The following is a 22,059-nucleotide window of genomic DNA, read 5'->3' as shown; positions in this document are numbered from 1 at the left end:
CAATTCCCAGCCGCTCTGTATCAGGTGGGAGCTGGATGTGGAAGTCACTCACTGGCCTCCTGTGTGGGTCTGTTTGTTACATCAGTTTGAGCTGGATGGAGAGGGGGTAGAAGTTGCTGGGTTTCACCCCCAGTACTTCTGGGCCCAGTGGGAACAACAATTTCCCATGTGGGTCTGCCGAGGGAGGTGGGTTCCATTCCCTGAAGGACAGTACTGACCCAGATGTGTTTTTACGACAATCCGGCAGCTTTCATGGTCACTTTTTTCTCGTGCCGGCCCCACAAATGACCAGATTCATTAAGCTCCATTTCACAACCTGCCTTTGTGTTTTTGTGGGTTCTCTCTCACACTCCCTTTTCCTGTTTGAAATTCACTTTACAGGGTGTTAAACGGGGAGGATTTGTCGACTGGAAGCTCAAACCAAACATCACCTCAAGATCTGACAGTCACTCGCTACATCGGGACTGGAATATCATCAGCTTTTGACCATGGAAGCAGAAGGCACCGTTCACAGTGGGGAGAAACGGTACACGTGCTCTGTGTGTGGACAAGGCTTCAGCCAATCATCCAAACTGGAGAGACACAAGTGCAGTCACACTGGGGAGAAACCGTGTAAATGTGGGGATTGTGGGAAACGTTTCAACTACCCGTCCCAGCTAGAAACACATCGGTGAGTTCACACTGGGGCGAGGCCGTTCACCTGCTCCGACTGTCGGAAGGGATTCACTACATCATCCGACCTGCTGAGACACCAGCGAGTTCACACTGGGGAGAAGCTGTTCAGCTGCTCCGACTGTGGGAAGGGATTCATTGCATCATCCCATCTTCTGAGACATCAGCGAGTTCACACTGGGGAGAGGCCGTTCACCTGCTCTGAGTGTGGCAAGGGATTCACTCTGTCAGGCAACCTGCTGAGACATCAGCGAGTTCACAAGTGACTGCAGGGGTTGGATTCTGCTGTTATTCACATGCCGGACTGAATCGTGTTCATTCTGACAGTTGGGGTTTATAACTCCTGTAACACTGATGGTAATAACTCCTGAAATCGACTGGAGTTTAATATTTGTGATATAGACATATAAATTAGTGTTGCTTTCAACACATTGCTGTGGATTTTTGTCTTTCTCACCTGAGTGTTTTGCATCACCTGGCTGGAGCTGAGAAAGGACAATCTGTGGGGAGGATCTTACAGGGAGATCAGAATTTCAGCCTGGACACTGACCTTCAGGGCCGCAGTAAGATCACCACATTCTTCTGAACTCCAATATGTTTAGTCCAACCTACTCAACCATAAGTCAATCCCCTCATCTCTGGAATCAACTCTGGAATCTGCAACAGACATGAGCAAGGACCTGAGGCTAATTAAATGACACATATTTCATTACAGACAAGGTTACACTGGGAGAAATGTTCAGTTAGAAAATAATAAATAGGAGCTGGAGTAGGTCATTTGAACACTCAGGCCTACTCCGCCATTCAATAAGATCATGGCTGATCTGATCATGGACTCAGTTCCACTTCCCTGCCCACTCCCCATAAGCCTTTACTCACTTATCGCTCAAAAATCTGTCTATTTCCGCCTTAAATATATTCAAAGACCCAGCCTCCACAGCTCTTCTGGGCAGAGAATTCCATGGATTTACAACCCTCAGAGAAGAAATTCCTCGTCTCAGTTTTAATAGGGTGGCCGCTTATTCTAAGACTATGTTCCCAGTTTTAGTTTCCCGTGTAAGTGGAAATATCCTCTCTGCACCCACCTTGTTGAATCACCTCATTATCTTATATTTCGATAAAATCACCTCTCATTCTTCTGAACTCCAATGTGTTTAGGCCCAACTTACTCAAGATATCTTCATAAGTAAATCCCCTCATCTCCGGAATCAACCTAGTGAACCTTCTCTGAACTGCCTCCCATGCAAGTATATCCTTCCTTAAATACGGAGACCAAAATACGGAGTCCATTACAGGCAAAATGTCAATTAAGCCAGCAGCACACTGGCACCTTAACAGTGTCTCATTGGCTGACAGGCTTTTCTTAAATAGATTTGCTGAGTGGATATAAACTTAAACCAGGTTTACAGGCGTGATGCTCTATTCACATATTGAAGGTAGAAGAGATGCTGTGGGGCACATGCGAAGTCCAGTAGCTGAAAGTGATTAACAGACTGGGTTTTGTGTTTAGTGATCCCAGGCGTTTTACCAATACCAGCAAAATCAAAGCCCATGGAATAACGGGGACAGTGGCAGCATGGATATGAAAGTGGCTAAGTGACACAAACAGAGTAGTGGTGAATGGTTATTTTTCAGACTGGAGGAAGTGGTATTCCCCAGAGGTCGGTATTGGGGCCACTGCTTTTTTTGATCTATATTAATAACCTAGACTTGGATGTACAGGGCAAAATTTCCAAATCTACAGCTCACACAAAACTTGGAAGTACAGTGAACAGTGAGGAGGATAGTGATAGACTTCAGAAAGTCTCACAGACTGGTGGAATGGGCAGACATGTGGCAGATGAAACTTAACGTAGAAAAGTTTAAAAGTGATACATTTTGGTCGGAAGAAAGAGGAGAGGAAATATAAACTAAAGGGTACAATTGTAAAGGGGTGCGTGAACAGAGAGACCCAGGAGTATGTGTACACCAATCACTGAAGGTGGCAGCACAGGTTGAGAAAGTGGTTATAAAGATTTACAGGTCCCTAGGCTTCATGAATAGAGGTATAGAGTACAGAAGTGTGGATATTATGTTGAACCCACGTAAAACTCTGGTTCGGCCTCAACTGGAGTATTGTGTGCAATTCTGGGTCATCATCATCATCATAGGCAGTCCCTCGGATCGAGGAAGACATGCTTCCAATCTATAAATGAGTCCTTAGGTGGCTGAACAGTCCAATACGAGAGCCACAGTCCCTGTCACAGGTGGGACAGATAGTCGTTGAGGGAAGGGGTGGGTGGGACAAGTTTGCCGCATGTTCTTTCTGATGCCTGCGGTTGATTTCTGCATGCTCTCAGCGATGAGACTCGAGGTGCTCAGCGCCCTCCCGGATGCTCTTCCTCCACTTAGGGCGGTCTTTAGCCAGGGACTCCCAGGTGTCGATGGGGATGTTGTACTTTATCAGGGAGGCTTTGAGGGTGTCCCTGTAATGTTTCCTCTGCCACACCTTTGGCTCGTTTGCTGTGAAGAAGTTCTGAGTAGAGTGCTTGCTTTGGGAGTCTCGTGTCTGGCATGCGAAAAATGTGGCCTGTGCAGCGGAGATGATCAAATGTGGTCCGTGCTTCTATGCTGGGGATGTTGGCCTGGCCGACGACACCAACATTGGTGCATCTGTCCTCCCAGGTAATTTGTAGGATCTTGCGGAGACCTCGTTGGTGTTATTTCTCCAGAAACTTGAGGTGTCGACTGTACATAGTTCATGTCTCTGAGGGTGGGTATTACTACAGCCCTGTAGACCATGAGCTTAGTGGTAGATTTGAGGGCGTGGTCCTCAAACACTCTTTTCCTCAAGAGGCCGAAGGCTGCACTGGAAGCGGTGTTGAATCTTGTCATCTATGTCTGGTCTTGTTGATAAGAGGTTCCCGAGGTATGGGATATGGTCCACGTTGTCCAGGGCCGTGCCATGGATCTTGATGACTGCGGGGGGTGGGTGGAGGGAGTGCTGTGCGGCGAGGACAGGCTGGTGGAGGACCTCGGACTTTCAGATGTTTAGTGTAAAGCCCATGCTTTGGTACGCCTCAGTAAATACGTTGACTATGACTTGGAGTTCAGCCTCTGTGTGTTCGCAGACGCAAGTATTGTCCGCGTACGGTAGCTCAACGACAGAGATTGGGGTGGTCTTGGACCTGGCCTCGAGACGATGAAGGTTGGACAGGTTCCCACTGGTTCTGTCGTTTAGTTCCACTCCAGCGGGGAGATTGTTGACTGAGCTGGAGCAATTCTGGCTTCCGCATTTTAGTAAGTATACAAAGGCCTTTTGAGAGCGTGCAGAAATATTCCACGGATGAGGGACTTCAGTTACGTGGATAGTCTGGAGAAGTTGGGGTTGTTCTCAGAACAGAGAAGATTGAGAGGGGATTTGACAGAGGTGTTCAAAATCATGAGAGGTCTGGACAGAGTAGCGAGAGTGGGATTAGTAGAAGCTCTTGCAGATAGACGGCATGGGCTCGACGGGCCAAATGGCCTCCTTCCATGTTGTAACCAGTCTCTGTTTCTATGATGATTAAAAATGTGTTGCCCAGGATGCTCCATCTCCCGGGCACTGGGACCCAGTTGGGAACAGAGACCCTGAAGCCCCGCCCACTCTCTGTCCCCAAACCAAGATGTACCCTGATCCCGCCATGTGCAAGATGGCGGCCAGTGACCCCGCTCACCCGGGCCTGTCAGCACGGGGCCTCTGGGCTCTAATTCAGAGCCTGAGATTTATTCTGTATCTAAGCCGTGCTGCACCTGCTCTGGGATTGTTTGACGAGAAAGTCTAGAGGGAGCTTTACTCTGAATCTAATCAGTGCTGTACCTGCTCTGGTCGTGTTCGACAGGACAGTGGAGGGGAAACGTTTTAATACATACGATAAATGACGGACAGGTAAAGACAATCTGGTCCATCAAGCCTGTCCCACACAATTGCAATATATCACAGCGTATACATTCCACTCCACCCGAGTCCATGTGATCTCCTGGGAGAGGCAAAAATACAGATTTTAAAAAAAACCTCGGACAATTTGGGAAAACAAAATCTATGAAATTCCTCTCCAAGCCATCTAAGTGATCGAAACCAGTCCAGTAGATCACTCTGGCCATTAAACTCCCTGCAGTACCTACCTTCTGTAAGTGTTAATCTCCACCGCAGCCAGAAACAAATCCAGCTTTTACTTGAAGGAATTCAGTGAGTCTGCATCCACCACATGAGAGGGCAGCGTGTTCCAGAGGTCTACTGTTCTCTGGGAAAAGAACCATCTCCTGATGTCTAACCTAGATCTAGCCTTGTACAACTGAAATTTGTATCCCTGGTCCTGTCTAACCTACTTAATTGAAATAAACTGTCAGCTGGAACACTCTCTTCCACCTTCATTATCTTATAAACCTCAATCATATCACCCTAAGTCGACACTGCTCTATGGTAAAGAGTCCCAACTCTTTTAACCTATCTTGGTAACTAAGATGCTTCAGACTTGGAATTAGTGGAGTGGCCCTTTCCAGAACCTCAATATCACCCACCATGTGAGGAGACCAAAACTGGACACAGTATTCCAAGTGTGGCCTGACTAAGGTCTTGTATAAGGACATAACAGTACACCTCACCTTATACTCAATTGTCCTATGGATACACCCCAACACCCTATTTGCTCTAACTGTCGCTACACTGCATTGCTCGTGTACCTTTAAGGATGTATTCACTAGAATGTCTAAATCTATTTCTATCTCCACTATCTTTAATGCCTTTCCCTGGAGGGTGTATGAATGTTGAGCATTTGCCCTGCCCATATGCATAACACTGAACTTATCGAAGTTATACATAATTTTCCAGTCATGAGGCCAGTGTCCCAACACATTAAGATCTATCTGAAATAGATGAGCTTCTTCTACAGTTCGAGCACTCGCACAGATCTTGGTATAATTTCAAAATTTGCAAATTGTGCCCCCAACCCCAAAATCCAGATCATAAATAAAAATAGTGAAAAACAACGGTCCCAAAACTGATCCCTGCAGGACACCACTGGTGACTGGTGACCGGTCTCCAAACAGATCCTAATCCATCTACAACTGCTCTTTACCTGCATCCTGCAGCCAGTTCTGTATCCAGCTCAATATATTATCAGTACCAGAGGCTCCGATCTTATAGAGAAGCCTCTTGTGTGGTACACTGTCAAAAGGTTTTTGGAAATCTAAGTAGACAATGTCTACTGGGCTTCCCTCATCCACCAACTTTGTACCTTCTTCAAAAAATATAATTGGAGTTGTGAGACAAGAACTCTTTATAATGGGTTGTGGTGTCCCTAATATGTCCCTCCCTATCCAAGTATTTAGATATTGCATCCCTTATGATTCTTTCAATCATCTTACCTATTACTGATATTAATCTGATGGGTCTCTGGTTACCCGGGTCTGCCTTGTCACATTTTTATTAAAATGGGAACTTCATTAGCCTCCTTCCAATCTGTAGGAACTATTTCAGAGTGAGCTATTAAACATACATGCCAGGGGCTCGCACAACACAAGTCCCATCGCCCAGAGAACCCTCACACAGCACATGTCCCATCGCCCAGAGGACCCTCACACAGCACATGTCCCATCCCCCGAGGGGGCTCAAACAGCACATGTCCATTTCCCGGAGGACCCTCACACAGCACATGTCCATCTCCCGGAGGACCCTCACACAGCACATGTCCATCTCCCGGAGGACCCTCACACAGCACATGTCCATCTCCCGGAGGACTCTCACAGCACATGTCCCATCTTCCGGAGGACCCTCACACAGCACATGTCCATCTCCCGGAGGACCCTCACACAGCACATGTCCATCTCCCGGAGGACCCTCACACAGCACATGTCCCATCTCCCGGAGGACCCTCACACAGCACATGTCCATCTCCCGGAGGACTCTCACATAGCACATGTCCCATCTCCCGGAAGGGCTCACACAGCACATGTCCCATCTCCCGGAGGACCCTCGCACAGCACATGTCCCATCTCCCGGAGGACCCTCGCACAGCACATGTCCCATGTCCCGGAGGACCCTCGCACAGCACATGTCCATCTCCCGAGGGGCTCACACAGCACATGTCCCATCTCCCGGAGGACCCTCACACAGTACATGTCCCATCTCCCGGAGGGGCTCACACAGCACATGTCCCTTCTCCTGGAGGACCCTTGGATGGATATCCTCTGGCCCGGCTGCTCTATCTATTTTTAAGTTCTGAATGTTTTCTAAAACAATATGTTTATCTATGTTAATGTTACTGATAAAACTATTATTATTAATAAATTCTAATATTTGGGATGATGTTAAAGGGTGAAGACTGATGCACAGTACTCACTAATATTCCCACCATACTCAGTGAGTCCTGTGTAACCTGTCCTTGAACACCCTTCAGTGGCCCAATACAGACTTTGATAGTTCTCGGACTCTCCACACAACTGAAAAAGCTCTGCCCATGACGGCCAGTTGTCTCCAATCCTTTTATTCGGTCCGTGTCGCAGGGTCTCAGTCCCTTTGGTTCTCCCGGCCAATCGGGACGGTATAATGTGATCAGTGTTGCCCAGATATTCCCCACACGCAGGCCTGATCCGAGATCAGGCTCACTACTAAACACCAGATCCAATCTCTGGGTTTTCCCCAGTTACTGCATTAACATGTTGTGTCAGGAAACAGTGCTGTATATTGTCACTCAATCTTTCAGCTGCACTGCCCCCAGCAGCAGGTAAAGGCCCGTGGCCCTGAATGTCAGGCCAATGACAATGATCTTCCCTCAGCTCCATTCTCTCTCTCTGTCCCCCCACACACACTGCCTGAGCTCTCAGTCTGACTGTTCCCAGCACCTTCTCTCTTTATTCTCTCACATTGCTGGGCTTAGGGGCTGTGTGGGCGGGGCCCCGACCTCTCACACGGTGGGCGGGGCCATGACCCGCGCGTTGAGTGGGCGGGGCTGTGACCTCACGCACAGTGGGTGGTCCCTCTCCAGATGTGGCGGATACTCAGACAGGAATTGAGAGCTTCATTGTTGTCTCTCCGGACACAGAGAGAGCCCCAGACAGTGGGAGGGAGATAGCCCTTGTTAATCAGTGTCATTAAAGCTGGCCAACGCTCCAGGGAAGTTGCTGAGTTGTGTGAGCTGAATATATTGTCTGTCAGCTCTCTCTCTGCCTGAGGTGTCCCTGAGAGAAAGCAAAACACGGGAGAAAGACAGACAGGTGGATGCTGGGCGTGTGTATCCTGGATGGGCTTCAGCCAGGAATATAAAGGAATGGGCAGTGATTGTAGATAGCAGAGAAAGCATGCTGTCCTTCATAGCGAGAGGATTTGAGTATAGGAGTAGGAAGGTCTCACTGCTATTGTACAGGGCCTTGGTGAGACCACGCCTGGAGTATTGTGTGCAGTTTTAGTCTCCTAATCTGAGGAAGGACATTCTTGCTATTGAGGGAGTGCAGCGAAGGTTCACCAGACTGAGTCCAGGGATGGCAGGATTGACATATGAGGAAAGACTGGATCGGCTAGCCTGAAACTCACTGGAATGTAGAAGAATGAGAGGCGATCTCATAGAAACATATAAAATTCTGACGGGACTGGACAGGTTAGATGCAGGAAGAACGTTCCCGATGTTGGGGAAGTCCAGAACCAGGGGACATAGTCTTAGGATAAGGGTTAAGCCAATTAGGACCGAGATGAAGAGAAACTTCTTCACTCAGAGAATTGTGAACCTGTGGAATTCTCTGCCACAGAAAGTTGTTGAGGCCACTTCATTGGATATATTCAAAAGGGAGATAGATGTGGTCCTTTAGGCTAAAGGGATCAATGGGTATGGAGAGAAGGCAGGGGTGGGGTACTTTGGTTCAATGATCAGCCATGATCTTATTGAATGGTGGTGCAGGCTAGTACGGCTGAATGGCCTGCTCCTGCACCTATTTTCTATGTTTGTATCTTTAATATGTGACCTACTCCTGGAAAATGCACGGCCGGTATATGAGGAGTCTCTAACCGCGGAATATGGAATTATTTTTACATCAATGTTTTGTTTCGACCAGTAACTACAAGGTAGGTTAAAATCGCACTCTATTTCACACCGATAATATTGGTCTCATTTTCTGTCCTGATTAGATGTCCCGGTGAATGTAGGAGTGCTTGAGAAAATTCCAGCTGTGGACCTAACAGGGATTGTAGACTGAGGAACAACACCAGGTGAACCAGCCCAGGATTGTGCGCGCACTAAACAGAGAAAACTATTGATTCAAAGAGCTTCCATACATCGATAGGGGCGAAAGGTAAGCAAGAGTCCCATTGACTCAGATACACACTGGTCCTGGGGATAGACTGGGGAGAAAGGTCAGAGAGTCCCATTGACTCAGATACACACTGGTCCTGGGGGTCTGGGGAGAAAGGTCAGAGAGAGTCCCTTTGACTCAGATACACACTGGTCCTGGGGATAGACTGGGGAGAAAGGTCAGAGAGAGTCCCATTGACTCAGATACACACTGGTCCTGCGGGACTGGGGGGAAAGGTCAGAGAGAGTCCCATTGACTCAGATACACACTGGTCCTGGGGGACTGGGGGGAAAGGTCAGAGAGAGTCCCATTGACTCAGTTACATACTGGTCCTGGGGGACTGGGGAGAAAGGTCAGAGAGAGTCCCAATCTACGTCACTTTATCAATATTTATCTAATTTTCTGTCTTGCATAATTCGATCTCGGGTAAATGATGGAGTGATAGAGAAAGGTCCACAGCTGGATGTGAACAGGGGTTCCAGACTGAGGAACAACAGCAGGTGAACCATCTATTGCTGAAAACCTTATCTCTGCCTTTGCTACCTCCAGACTTGAATATCCCATCATTCTCCTGGCCGGTGTCCCTTCTTACACCCTCCCGTAAACTTGCACTCATCCAAAACCCTGTTGTTCACTTCCTAACTCCTCACAAATTAATGCCAGAGAATAACTTCAACAACTGTTTGAAGAAATTCCTGATCCGAGACTGAATCGCTTGCATTTCCACTGTGGGGAAAGGAAAGGATGCTGAGAGTTAACGTGCATGAGCGTGTGTCTGCACACGCACAAGTGGAGAATTGTGATTGTAAAACAGCAGCTAACTCTACAAATTATATATTTATGGTGTCTTGAGATTGTAAGACACCTAAAGATAATTTAACAAATCAATGTTATGTATCCCCTGACTGTGAAGGTACACAATTCATTCTACATTATATTATCAGTGGGACAGTGGGAAATGTCCTCACCCCCTAAAGTGCTCATTCATCATCATCGCAGGCAGTCCGTCAGAATCGAGGAAAACTTGCTTCTACTCTAACAGTGAGTCCAATATGAGAACCACAGTCTCTGGCACAGGTGGGACAGACAGTGGTTGAGGGAAGGGGTGGGTGAGACTGGTTTGCCGCACGCTCCTTCCGCTACCTGAGCTTGATTTCTGCATGCTCTTAGCAACGAGACTCGAGGTGCTCAACGCCCTCCCGGATTCACTTCCTTCACTTAGGGTGGTCTTTGGCCAGGGACTCCCAGGTGTCGGTGGTGATGTTGCATTTCATCAAGGACGCTTTGAGGGTGTCCTTCAAACGTTTCCTCCGTCCACCTTGGGCTTGTTTGCCGTGAAGGAGTTCCGAGTAGAGCGCTTGCTTTGGGAGTCTTGTGTCAGGCATGTGAACAATGTGGCCCGCCCAGTGGAGTTCATTAGTCAGGTGCTGACACCAGGAGATATGGTCAATATATTTAAATAGAAGCAGAAACCAGTTCACATCTCCCTGAACACACGGACAATATCACTGCCCATAGAGACCAGAGGAATTACACCCAGCTATATGTTGAGTATGTGGATAGATATAATATTCATAAAATGCCATAAATTAATATCCCAACTCAAAAATATTAAACACACATCTGTGAATAAAAATAATACAATACCGCCATTAAATGGCGGAGCAGGCTTGAGGGGCCAGATGGCCTACTCCTCTTATTTCTTATGTTCTTATGCCAGATTATGTAAAACTGAGTAAAGGATCATTTAATCCATCAATGATCACCCGCTCCACATTTCCCTGCTGAATATTCCCTACCTCGGCAATAATGGTTTGGGCCTGCACCGTGAGTAAATCTCACCAATGGGCACTCCCAGTGCGGAGTCTCGGCCAACGGGAGCCCGTCTGGAACTGGGTTGTGGAGATCAGTGGGACTCACTGGATTTCATTGGACAGCTGTCTGTGTCACACCTGATGTGGAGAGTTGATCGTAACACTTGGGAAATGCTCGATCCCAGAGCTAACCGCTGTTGTACTGGTGGGGGAGGAGGGACTGAGTATCATGTTTAACAAGGCAATGTCCTCCTTCCCATTTTAATATTTCCCTCTAACCCTCCTATTAATATTATATTTATTACAGAGCATCACAACCTGGGAACGCCTGTCATCGCCATGGCTGAAGGTCCAAACAGGGGAGAAGATCCAACATCTTCAACAAGAATGAGAATGGACACAGCGCGGTTCACATGACCACTCCCAGAGCAGGTACATCACAGGTTATATATGGAGTAAAGCTCCCTCTGCACTGTCTCATCAAACACTCCCAGAGCAGGTACAGCACGGGTTATATACGGAGTAAAGCTCACTCTACGCTGTCCCATCAAACACTCCCAGAGCAGGTACATCACAGGTTATATATGGAGTAAAGCTCCCTCTGCACTGTCTCATCAAACACTCCCAGAGCAGGTACATCACAGGTTATATATGGAGTAAAGCTCCCTCTGCACTGTCTCATCAAACACTCCCAGAGCAGGTACAGCACGGGTTATATACGGAGTAAAGCTCACTCTACGCTGTCCCATCAAACATTCCCAGAGCAGGTACAGCACGGGTTAGCTACGGAGACTAGCTCCCTCTGCACTGTCCCATCAAACACTACCAGAGCAGGTACAGCATGGGTTAGATACAGAGTAAAGCTCCCTCTACACTGTCCCATCAAACACTACCAGAGCAGGTACAGCACGGGTAAGATACAGAGTACAGCTCCCTCTACACTGTCCCATCAAACACTCCCAGGGCAGATACAGCACGGGTCATATACAGATAGCTCTGTCTACAGTAGGCCATTAGATACGCTCAGCACAGGAACAGCACGGGTTAGATATAGAGTAAAGCACCCTCTACGCTGTCCCATCAAACATTCCGAGGACAGGTGCAACATTGGTTAAATGCGGAGTAAAGCTCCCTCTGCACTGTTGCATCAAACAACCCCAGGGCAGGTACAGCACGGGTTAGATATAGGGTAAAGCTCACTCAATGCTGTCAAACCAACCAACCACAGGGTAGTTGCAGCCTGGGTTAGATACAGAGTAAAGCTCCCTCTGCACTGTCCCATCAAACACTCCCAGGCAGATGCAGCACGGGTTAGATAGAGATTAAAGCTCCCTTTATACTGTCCCATCAGACACAGCCAGGGCAGCTGACACATGGGTTACATACATAGTAAGGCTCTATCTGCACTGTCGCATCAAAAACTGCCAGTACAGGTACAACATGGGTTAGATACAGAATAAAGCTCCCTCTAAACTTTCCCATCAAAAACTCCCAGGGCAGGTACAGCAGGGGTTAGATATAGAGTAAAGCTCCCTCTACACTGTCCCATCAAACACTCACATGGCAGGAAGTGCTCGGGTTTGGTACAGAGCTCTGTCTACACTTTACGATGAATCACTCCCAGACCAGGTATAACACTGGTTAAATACAGAATAAAGCTCCCTCGTCGCTGGCCCATCAAACAATCCTAGGGCACCTACCGCAAGGGTTCCGTGCATAATTAGGCTCCCTTGACACTGTCCCAGCGAATACTCCCAGTACAGGTACAATATGGGTTAGATACAGAGTATAGTTCCCTCCACATTATCCCAACAATCACCCCCAGGGTAGATACAGCACGGGTTAGATGCAGAGCAAAGCTTCCACTGCACTGCCCATCAATCACTCCCAGGGTAGGTACAGCACGTTTCACATACAGAGTAAAGCTCGCTCTAAACTGTCCTGTCAAACATTCCCAGGACAGGAACAGCACGGATTAGATACACAGTTAAGCTCCCTCTGAACTGTACCATCCAACAGTCCCACGGCCGGTACAGCACGGGTTAGATACAGAGTAAAGCTCCTCTACACTGTCCCATCAAACATTCCCAGGACAGCTACAGCACGGGTTAGATACAGAGTAAAGCTCCTCTACACTGTCCCATCAAATACTCCCAGGGCAGGTACAGCACGGGTTAGATACAGAGTAAAGTTTCCTCTAAACTTTCCCATCAAACAGTCTTAGGGCAGGTACAGCACCTGTTCGATACGGAGTAAAGTTCCCTCTACAGTGTCCCATTAAACACTCCCAGGGCAAGTACAGCACGTGTTCGATACAGAGTAAAGCTCTCTCTACAATGTCCCATCAAACACTCCCAGGCAGGTACAGCACGGGTTAGATATAGGGTAAAGCTCATTCAATGCTGTCAAACCAAACAACCCCAGGATAGTTGCAGCCTGGGTTAGATACAGAGTAAAGCTCCCTCTATACTGCCCCATCAAACACTCAGGCAGGTACATCACACGTTGGATATAGAGCAAAGCTACTTCTGCACTGTCCCACTAAACACACTCAGGGGCAAATACAGCTCAGGTTGGATACAGAGTCAAGCTCCCTCTACACTGTCCCATCAAACACTCCCAGGGCAGGTACAGCACGGGTTAGGTGCAGAGTAAAGCTCCCGTTATACTGTCCCATCAAACATTCCCAAACACATACAGCAGAGGTTACATGCTGAGTGAAGCTCCCTCTACAATGCCCCATTAAACAATCTCGGGACACCTACCACATGGGTTAGATACAGAATAAAGCTCCCTCTACACTGTCCCATCAAACACTCCCAGTACAGGTACAACACGGGTTAAATACAGAATAATGCTCCCTGAAAAGTAGTAATCTCAGGTTTGCTACCAGTGCCACTTGCTAGTCAGAGTAGGAATCTCAGGATAGCTCAGATGAATACGTGGCTTGAGGAGTGGTACAGAAGGGAGGGAATCAAATTCCTGGGACATTGGAACCAGTTCTGGAGGAGGTGGGACCAGTACAAACTGGACGGTTTGCACCTGGGCAGGGCTGGAACCAATGTTATAGGGGAAGTGTTTGCTCGTGCTGTTGGGAAGGAGTTCAACTAATATGGCAGGGGGATGGGAACCTATGCAGGGAGACAGAGAGAAGTAGAATGGGGGCAGAAGCAAAAGATAGATAGAAAGAAGAAAAGTAAAAGTGGAGGGCAGAGAAACTGAAGGCAAAAAGGGCCACATTACAGCAAAATTCTAAAGGGGCAAAGTGTGTTAGAAAGACAAGCCTGAAGGCTCTGTGCCTCAATGCGAGGAGTATTCGGAATAAGTTGGACGAATTAACTGCGCAGATAGCAATTAACTGGTATGATGTAATTGGCATCACGGAGACATGGCTCCAGGGTGACCAAGGCTGGGAACTCAACATCCAGGGGTGTTTAACATTTAGGAAAAGTAGACAGAAAGGAAAAGGAGGCAGGGCGGCATTGTTAGATAAAGAGGAAATTAAAGCAACAGTAAGAAAGGACATTTGCTTCGATGATGTGGAATCGGTAGGGTGGAGCTACGGAATACCAAAAGGCAGAAAACACTAGAAGGAGTTGTATACAGACCGCCAAACAATAGTAGTGAGGTTGGGGACAGCATCAAACAAGAAATTAGGAATGCATGCAATAAAGGTACAGCAGTTATCATGGGCGACATTAATCTAAATATAGATTCGGCTAACCAAACTGGTAGCAATGCGGTGGAGGAGGATTTCCTGGAGTATATTAGGAATGGTTTTCGAGACCAATATGTTGAGGAACCAACTCGGGAGCTGACCATCCTAGACTGGGTGATATGTAATGAGAAAGGACTAATTAACAATCTTGTTGTGCGAGGCCCCTTGGGGAAGAGTGACCATAATATAGTAGAATTCTTTATTATGATGGAGAGTGACACACTTAATTCAGAAACTAAAGTCCCGAACTTAAGGAAAAGTAACTTCGATGGTTTGATGCGTGAATTGGTTCAAAAAGACTACTTAAAGGTTTGACGGTGGATAAGCAATGGTAAACATTTAAAGATCACATGGATGAACTCCAGCAATTGTACATCCCTGTCTGGAGTAAAAATAAAACGGGGAAGGTGGCTCAACCGTGGCTAACAAAGGAAATTAACGATAGTGTTAAATCCAAGGAAGCGGCATATAAATTGGCCAGAAAAAGCAGCAAACCTGAGGACTGGGAGAACATTAGAATTCAGCAGAGGAGGACAAAGGGTATAATAAAGGGGGGGGGGGAAATTGAGCTTGCCGGGAACATTAAAAACTGACTGCAAAAGCTTATATAGATAGGTGAAGATAAAAAGATTAGTGAAGACAAACGTAGGTCCCTTACAGTCGGATTCAGGTGAATTTATAATGGGGAACAAAGAAATGGCAAACCAATTGAACAAATACTTCAGTTCTGTCTTTACGAAGGAAGACACAAATAACCTTCTGGAAGTACTAGTGGACAGAGTGCCTCGTGAGAAGGAGGAACTGAAGGATATCCATATTGGGTTGGACATTGTGTTAGGGAAATTGATGGGATTGAAGTCCGATAAATCCCTAGGGCCTGATAGTCTATATCCCAGAGTATTTAAGGAAGTGTCCCTAGAAATAGTAGATGCATTGGTGATCATTTTCCAATAGTCTATCGACTCTGGATCAGTTCCTATGGACTGGAGGGCAGCTAATGTAACACCACTTTTTAAAAAGGGAGGGAGAGGGAAAGTGGGTAATTATAGACGGGTTAGCCTGACATCAGTAGTGGGGAAATTGTTGGAATCAATTATTAAAGATGAAATAGCAGCGCATTTGGAACACAGTGACAGGATCAGTCCAAGTCAGCATGGATTTATGAAGGGGAAATCATGCTTGACAAATCTTCTGTAATTTTTTGAGGATGTAACTACTAGAGTGGACAAGGAGAACCAGTGGAAGTCATGTATTTGGATTTTAAAAAGGCTTTTGACAAGGCCCCACACAAGAGATTGGTGTGCAAAATCAAAGCACATGGTATTGGGGGTAATATACTGACGTGGATAGAGAACTGGTTGGCAGACCGGAAGCAGAGAGTCGGGATAAACGGGTCCTTTTCTAAATGGCAGGCAGTGACCAGTGGAGTGCCGCAGGGCTCAGTGCTGGGACACCAGCTCTTTACAATATACATTAATGATTTAGATTCAGGAATTGAGTGTAATATCTCCAAGTTTGCAGATGACACTAAAGTGGGTGGCAGCGTGAGCGGTAAGAGGGACGCTAAAAGACTGCAGGTTGACTTGGACAGGTTAGGTGAGTGGGCAAATGCATGGCAGATGCAGTATAATGGTATATGAGGTTATCCATTTTGGGGGCAAAATCGCGAAGACAGAATATTATCTGAATGATGGCAGATTAGGAAAAGTGGAGGTGCAACGAGACCTGGGTGTCATGGTTCATCAGTCATTGAAAGTTGGCATGCAGGTTCAGCAGGCGATGAAGAAGGCAAATGATATGTTGGCCTTCATAGCTAGGGGATTTGAGTATAGGAGCAGGGAGGTCTTACTGCAGTTATACAGGCCCTTGGTGAGGTCTCACCTGGAATATTGTGTTCAGCTTTGGTCTCCTAATCTGAGGAAGGGTGTGCTTGCTATTGCGGGAGTGCAGCGAAGATTCACCAGACTGATTGCCGGGATGGCAGGACTGACATATGAGGAGACAATGGATCACCTGGGCCTTTATACATTGGAATTTAGAAAGATGAGAGGGGATCTCATAGAAACATATAATATTCTGACAGGACAGGATAGATGCGGATAGAATGTTCACAATGTTGGGGAAGTCCAGAACCAGAGGACACAGTCTTAGGATAAGGGGTAGGCCATTTAGGACTGAGATGAGGAGAAACTTTTTCACTCAGTGAGTTGTTAACCTGTGGAATTCCCTACCGCAGAGAGTTGTTGATGCCAGTTCATTGGATATATTCAAGAGGGAGTCAGATATGGCCCTTACGGCTAAAGGGACCAAGGCGTATGGAGAGAAACCAGGAAAGGGGTACTGAGGGAGTGATCCGCCATGATCTGATTGAAGGGTGGTGCAGGCTCGAAGGGCTAAATGGCCTAATCCTTCACCGATTTTCTATGTTTCTATGAATGAGAGGTGATCTTATAGAAACATATAAGATTATGACGGGGCTTGACAAGGTGGTTGCAGAGAGGATGTTTCCACTGATGGGGGAGACTATAACTAGATGGCTTGATCTTAGAATAAGGGGCCGCCCATTTAGAACTCAGAAGACGAGAAATTTCTGCTCTCAAAGGGTTGTGAATCTGTGGAATTCATTGCCTCAGAGAGCTGTGGAAGTTGGGACATTAAGAAACTGTCTATTTCTGTCTTAAATGTATTTAAACGTTAAGGGGATAAGGGGTTATGGGGAGCGGGCAGGGAAGTGGAGCTGAGTCCATGATCGGATCAGCCATGATCTTATTGATCGGCGGAGCAGGATCAAGGGGCCTTATCGCCTACTCCTGCTCCTATTTCTTATGTTCTTATTTATTGAAAATATACAGGAATGTTTCCTGACTCAACATGTTAATGAAGGAACTTGGAAAATTATATATTGGATGTGCTGTTTAGCAGTGAGCCTGACCTCCTATCAGGCCTCCATTTGGGGGAACATCTGGGCAACAGTGATCACATTGTCGGGTCCCAATTGGCCAGAAGAACCAAAGTGACTGAGAACCTGCAACTCGCACCGCATTTCATAAGGGCAAACTTCTCCAAAATGGCAGAGGACTTGCAACAGGTAAATTGGCCAACCCTACTCGGTGGTGATGTGATCGATGTTGAATATAAATGGAACGTATTCCAGAATTGAAATGTGGAAAACTAACCTCGCCAAAATTTAAAGATACAAATGTGGTAAGAAAAAGCCAAGGTGGCTGACTGGCTCTGTACAAAGACAAATAACATGTAAACAGAAATGTCTCTATAAATTAAAGAAATTTAACACTCAAATAAATAGCGTTGAATACAAAGAACTAAAGAAAACGGAAGCTGCTATTCGATCGGCAAAAAGGTTATTTTGAAAAAAGAATTGTAGGCAACTGTGGCAGTCATGGGAAAAGCCTTTTTTATTTATGTAAAGAGTCAGAGAACTATTAATGACTGTTTTGGGACACTGAAGGGTGTTCAAGGATAGATTACAAAGTACTCACTGAGTATGGCGGGAATATTAGTGAGTACCTTGCATCAGTCTTTACCCTTGAAGATCATGCTCAAATATTAGAATTTAATAACCCTAGTTTTTCTCAGTAACATTAACATAGATATGAATATTGTTTAAGAAAAAATTAAGAACTTAAAAATATATAGAGCAGCCACCCGAGGGTCCTCCGGGAGATGGGACATGTGTTGTGTGAGGATCCTCCGGGAGATGGGACATGTGCTGTGTGAGGGTCCTCCGGGAGATGGGACATGTGCTATGTGAGGGTCCTCCGGGAGATGGGACATGTGCTGTGTGAGGGTCCTCCGGGAGATGAGACATGTGCTGTATGAGGGTCCTCCGGGAGATGTGACACGTGCTGTGCGAGGGTCCTCCGGGAGATGGGACATGTGCTGTGTGAGGGTGCTCCGGGAGATGGGACATGTGCTGTGTGAGGGTCCTCCGGGAGATGGGACATGTGCTGTGTGAGGGTCCTCCGGGAGATGGGACATGTGCTGTGTGAGCCTCTGGCATGTATGATTAATAGCTCACTGCACTCTGGAATGGTTCCTACAGATAAGAAGGATGCTAGAGTCGTCCCCATTTTTAAAACAACGTGACAAGGCAGACCTGGGTAACTATAGGCCCATCAGCTTAATATCAGCAATAGGTAAGATGCTGGAAAGAATCATAAGGGATGCAATATATGAATACTTGGATAGGGAGGGATATATTAGGGAAAGCCAACATGGCTTCATTTAAAAAAAAGTTCATGTCTCACAATTCTAATTGTATTTTTTGAAGAAGTTACAATGTTAGTGGATGAGGGAAGCCCAGTCGACATTGTCTATTTAAATTTCCAAAAACCTTTTGACAAAGTACCACACAAAAGGCTTCTCTATAAGATCGGAGCCTCTGGTATTAGTGAAATATATTGAGCTGGATACAGAACTGTCTGGCATGATGTCAGTAAAGAGCAGTAAAAGATGGATTTGGATCTGTGTGGAGACTGGTCACCAGTGGTGTCCTGCAGGGATCAGTGTTGGGACTATTGCTTTTTACTATTTTTATTAATGATCTGGATTTTGGTGTCGGGGCACAAATTTGAAATGATACCAAGATCTGTGCGAGTGCTCGAACTGTAGAAGAGGCTCGTCTGATTCAGGCAGATCTTAAAGTGTGGGGACACTGGCCTCATGACTGGAAAATGATGTCTAACTTAGATAAGTTGAGTGTTATGTATGTGGGCAGGGCGAATGCTCAACATTCATACACCCTCCAGGGAAAGGCATTAAAGATGGTGGAGATAGAAAGAGATTTAGACATTCTAGTGAATACATCCTTACAGGTACACGAGCAATGAAGTGTAGCGACAGTTAGAGCAAATAGGGTGTTGGGTTGTATCGAAAGGACAATTGAGTATAAGACGAGTACTGTTTTGTCCTTATACAAGACCTTAGTCAGGCCACACTTGGAATACTGTGTCCAGTTTTGGTCTCCTCACATGGTGGGTGATATTGAGGTTCTGGAAAGGGTCACTCGACTAATTCCAAGTCTGAAGCATCTTAGTTACCAAGGTAGGTTAAAAGAGTTGGGACTCTTTACCTGAGAGCAGCGTAGACTTCGGGCGATATGATTGCGGTTTATAAGATAATGAAAGTGAAAGAGAGTGTTCCAGCTGACCGTTTATTACAATTAAGTAGGTTAGGCAGCACCAGGGGACACAAATTTCAGTTGTACAAGGCTAGATCTAGGTTAGACATCAGGAGGTGGTTCTTTTCCCAGAGAACAGTAGACCTCTGGAACAAGCTGCCCTCTCATGTGGTGGATACAGACTCACTGAATTCCTTCAAGTAATAGCTGGATTTGTTTCTGGCTGCGGCGGAGATTAACACTTACAGAAGGTAGGTACTGCAGGGAGTTTAATGGCCAGAGTGATCTCCTGGACTAGTTTCCATCACTGAGATGGGTTGGTGAGGAATTTCCCAGATTTTATTTTCCCAAATTGTCCTAGGTTTTTTTTAAATCTGTTTTTTTTGCCTCTCCCAGGAGATCACATGGACTCGGGTGGAGTGGAGTGTATATGCTGTGATATACCGCAATTGTGTGGGACAGGCTTGATGGACCAGATGGTCTTTACCTGTCCGTCATTTTTCGTATGTATTAAAACGTTTCCTCTACACTGTCCCATCGAACACTACCAGAGCAGGTACAGCACGGCTTAGATTCAGAGTAAAGCTCAGGCCCCGAATTAGAGCCCACAGGCCCCGTGGTGACCGGCCCGGGTGAGCGGGTCACTGGCGTCCATCTTGCACATGGCGGGATCAGGGTGCATGCACGGCCATCTTGGTTCAGGAACAGAGAGTGGGTGGGGCTTCAGGTTCTCTGTTCCCAACTGGGTCCCAGTGCCCGGGAGATGGAGCATCCTGGACAACACATTTTTCATCATCTTAGAATCAGAGACTGGTTACAACATGGAAGGAGGCCATTTGGCCCGTCAAGCCCATGCCGGCTATCTGCAAGTGCTTCGACTAATCCCACTCTATCTACTCTGTCCAGACCTCTCATGATTTTGAACACCTCTGTCAAATCCCCTCTCAAACTTATATTTTTTGAGAACATCCCAACTTCTCCAGACTATCCACGTAACTGAAGTCCCACAGCCCTGGAATCATTCTCGTAAATCTTTTCTGCACGCTAACAAGAGGCCTTCGCATACTTACTAAAATGCGGAAGCCAGAATTGCTCCAGCTCAGTCACCAAGCTCTCTGCTGGAGTCGAACTAAACTACAGAACCAGTGGGAACCTGTTCAACCTTCGTCGTCTCCAGGCCAGCTCCAAGACCACCCCAATCTCTGTCGTTGAGCTACCATACACGGACAATACCTGTGCTGTGAAAATACAGAGGCTCAACTCCCAGTCATAGTCGACGTATTTACTGAGGCGTAGCAAAGCATGGGCTTTACACTAAACATCTGTAAGTCCGAGGTCCTCCACCAGCTTGTCCTCGCCGCACAGCACTCCCTCCACTCACCCCCCACCCCGCAGTCATAAAAATCCATGGCGCGGCCCTGGACAACGTGGACCATTTTCCATACCTCTGAAACCTCTTATCAACAAGAGCAGACATTGATGACAAGATTCAACACCGCCTCCAGTGCAGCGTTCGGACGCTTGAGGAAAAGAGTGTTTGAAGACCACACCCTCAAATCTACCAGCAAGCTCATGGTCTACAGGGCTGTAGTAATACCCACCCTCAGAGACATGGACTGTGTACAGTAGACACCTCAAGTTGCTGGAGAAATAACACCAACGCAAGATCCAACAAATGCCCCGGGAGGACTGACGCACCAACGTCGTCGGCCAGGCCAACATCCCCAGCATTGAAGCACGGACCACATTTGATCAGCTCCACTGCACAGGCCACATTTTTCGCATGCCAGACACGAGACTCCCAAAGCAAGCACTCTACTCAGAACTCCTTCACAGCAAACGAGCTAAAGGTGTGGCAGAGGAAACGTTACAAGGGCACCCTCAAAGCCTCCCTGATAAAGTGCAACATCGCCACTGACACCTGGCTAAAGACCACACTAAGTGGAGGAAGAGCATCCGGGAGGGCGCTGAGCACCTCGAGATTCATCGCCGAGAGCATGCAGAAATCAACTGCAGGCATCAGAAAGAACATGCGGCAAACCTGTCCCACCCACCCCTTCCCTCAACGACTATCTGTTCCATCTGTGACAGGGACTGTGGCTCTCGTATGGACTGTTCAGCCACCTAAGGACTAATTTTTAGAGTGGAAGCATGTCTTCTTCGATCCGAGGGACTGCTTATGATGATGATGACCCAGAACTGCACACAATACTCCAGTTGAGGCCGAACCTGAGTTTTATGCAGATTCAACATAATATCCACACTTCTGTACTCTATACCTCTTTTCATGAAGCCTAGGGTCCCGTAAGTTGTTGTAACCACTTTCTCAACCAGTGCTGCCACCTTCAGTGATTGGTGCACATATACTCCTGGGTCTCTCTGTTCATGCACCCCTTTACAATTGTACCCTTTAG

At 46.8% G+C, this 22,059-nt stretch overlaps 1 long non-coding RNA gene across 2 annotated transcripts in view; it reads left to right on the top strand.

Annotated features, from left to right (window-relative positions):
- LOC139238072 (uncharacterized) overlaps nucleotides 1-17,431 on the top strand; it is a 30,927-nt gene extending 13,496 nt beyond the window's left edge. Inside the window, exons 3-5 of one of the 2 annotated variants that reach the window (XR_011588560.1) lie at nucleotides 8,810-8,973; nucleotides 11,095-11,219; nucleotides 17,358-17,431. This is a non-coding gene — a long non-coding RNA (uncharacterized lncRNA). Of the gene's footprint in view, nucleotides 1-381; nucleotides 1,071-8,809; nucleotides 8,974-11,094; nucleotides 11,220-17,357 lie in introns of those variants that run through there. The other variant, XR_011588561.1, reaches the window with a different exon arrangement.
- The last annotated feature ends 4,628 nt before the right edge of the window (nucleotides 17,432-22,059 follow it).

The sequence above is a fragment of the Pristiophorus japonicus genome, chromosome 25, assembly GCF_044704955.1.
Source record: "Pristiophorus japonicus isolate sPriJap1 chromosome 25, sPriJap1.hap1, whole genome shotgun sequence".
Classification (NCBI taxonomy): domain Eukaryota; kingdom Metazoa; phylum Chordata; class Chondrichthyes; family Pristiophoridae; genus Pristiophorus; species Pristiophorus japonicus.
The sequence above is the reverse complement of the archived record's forward strand: the minus strand, read 5'-3'. Positions and strand labels throughout refer to the sequence as shown.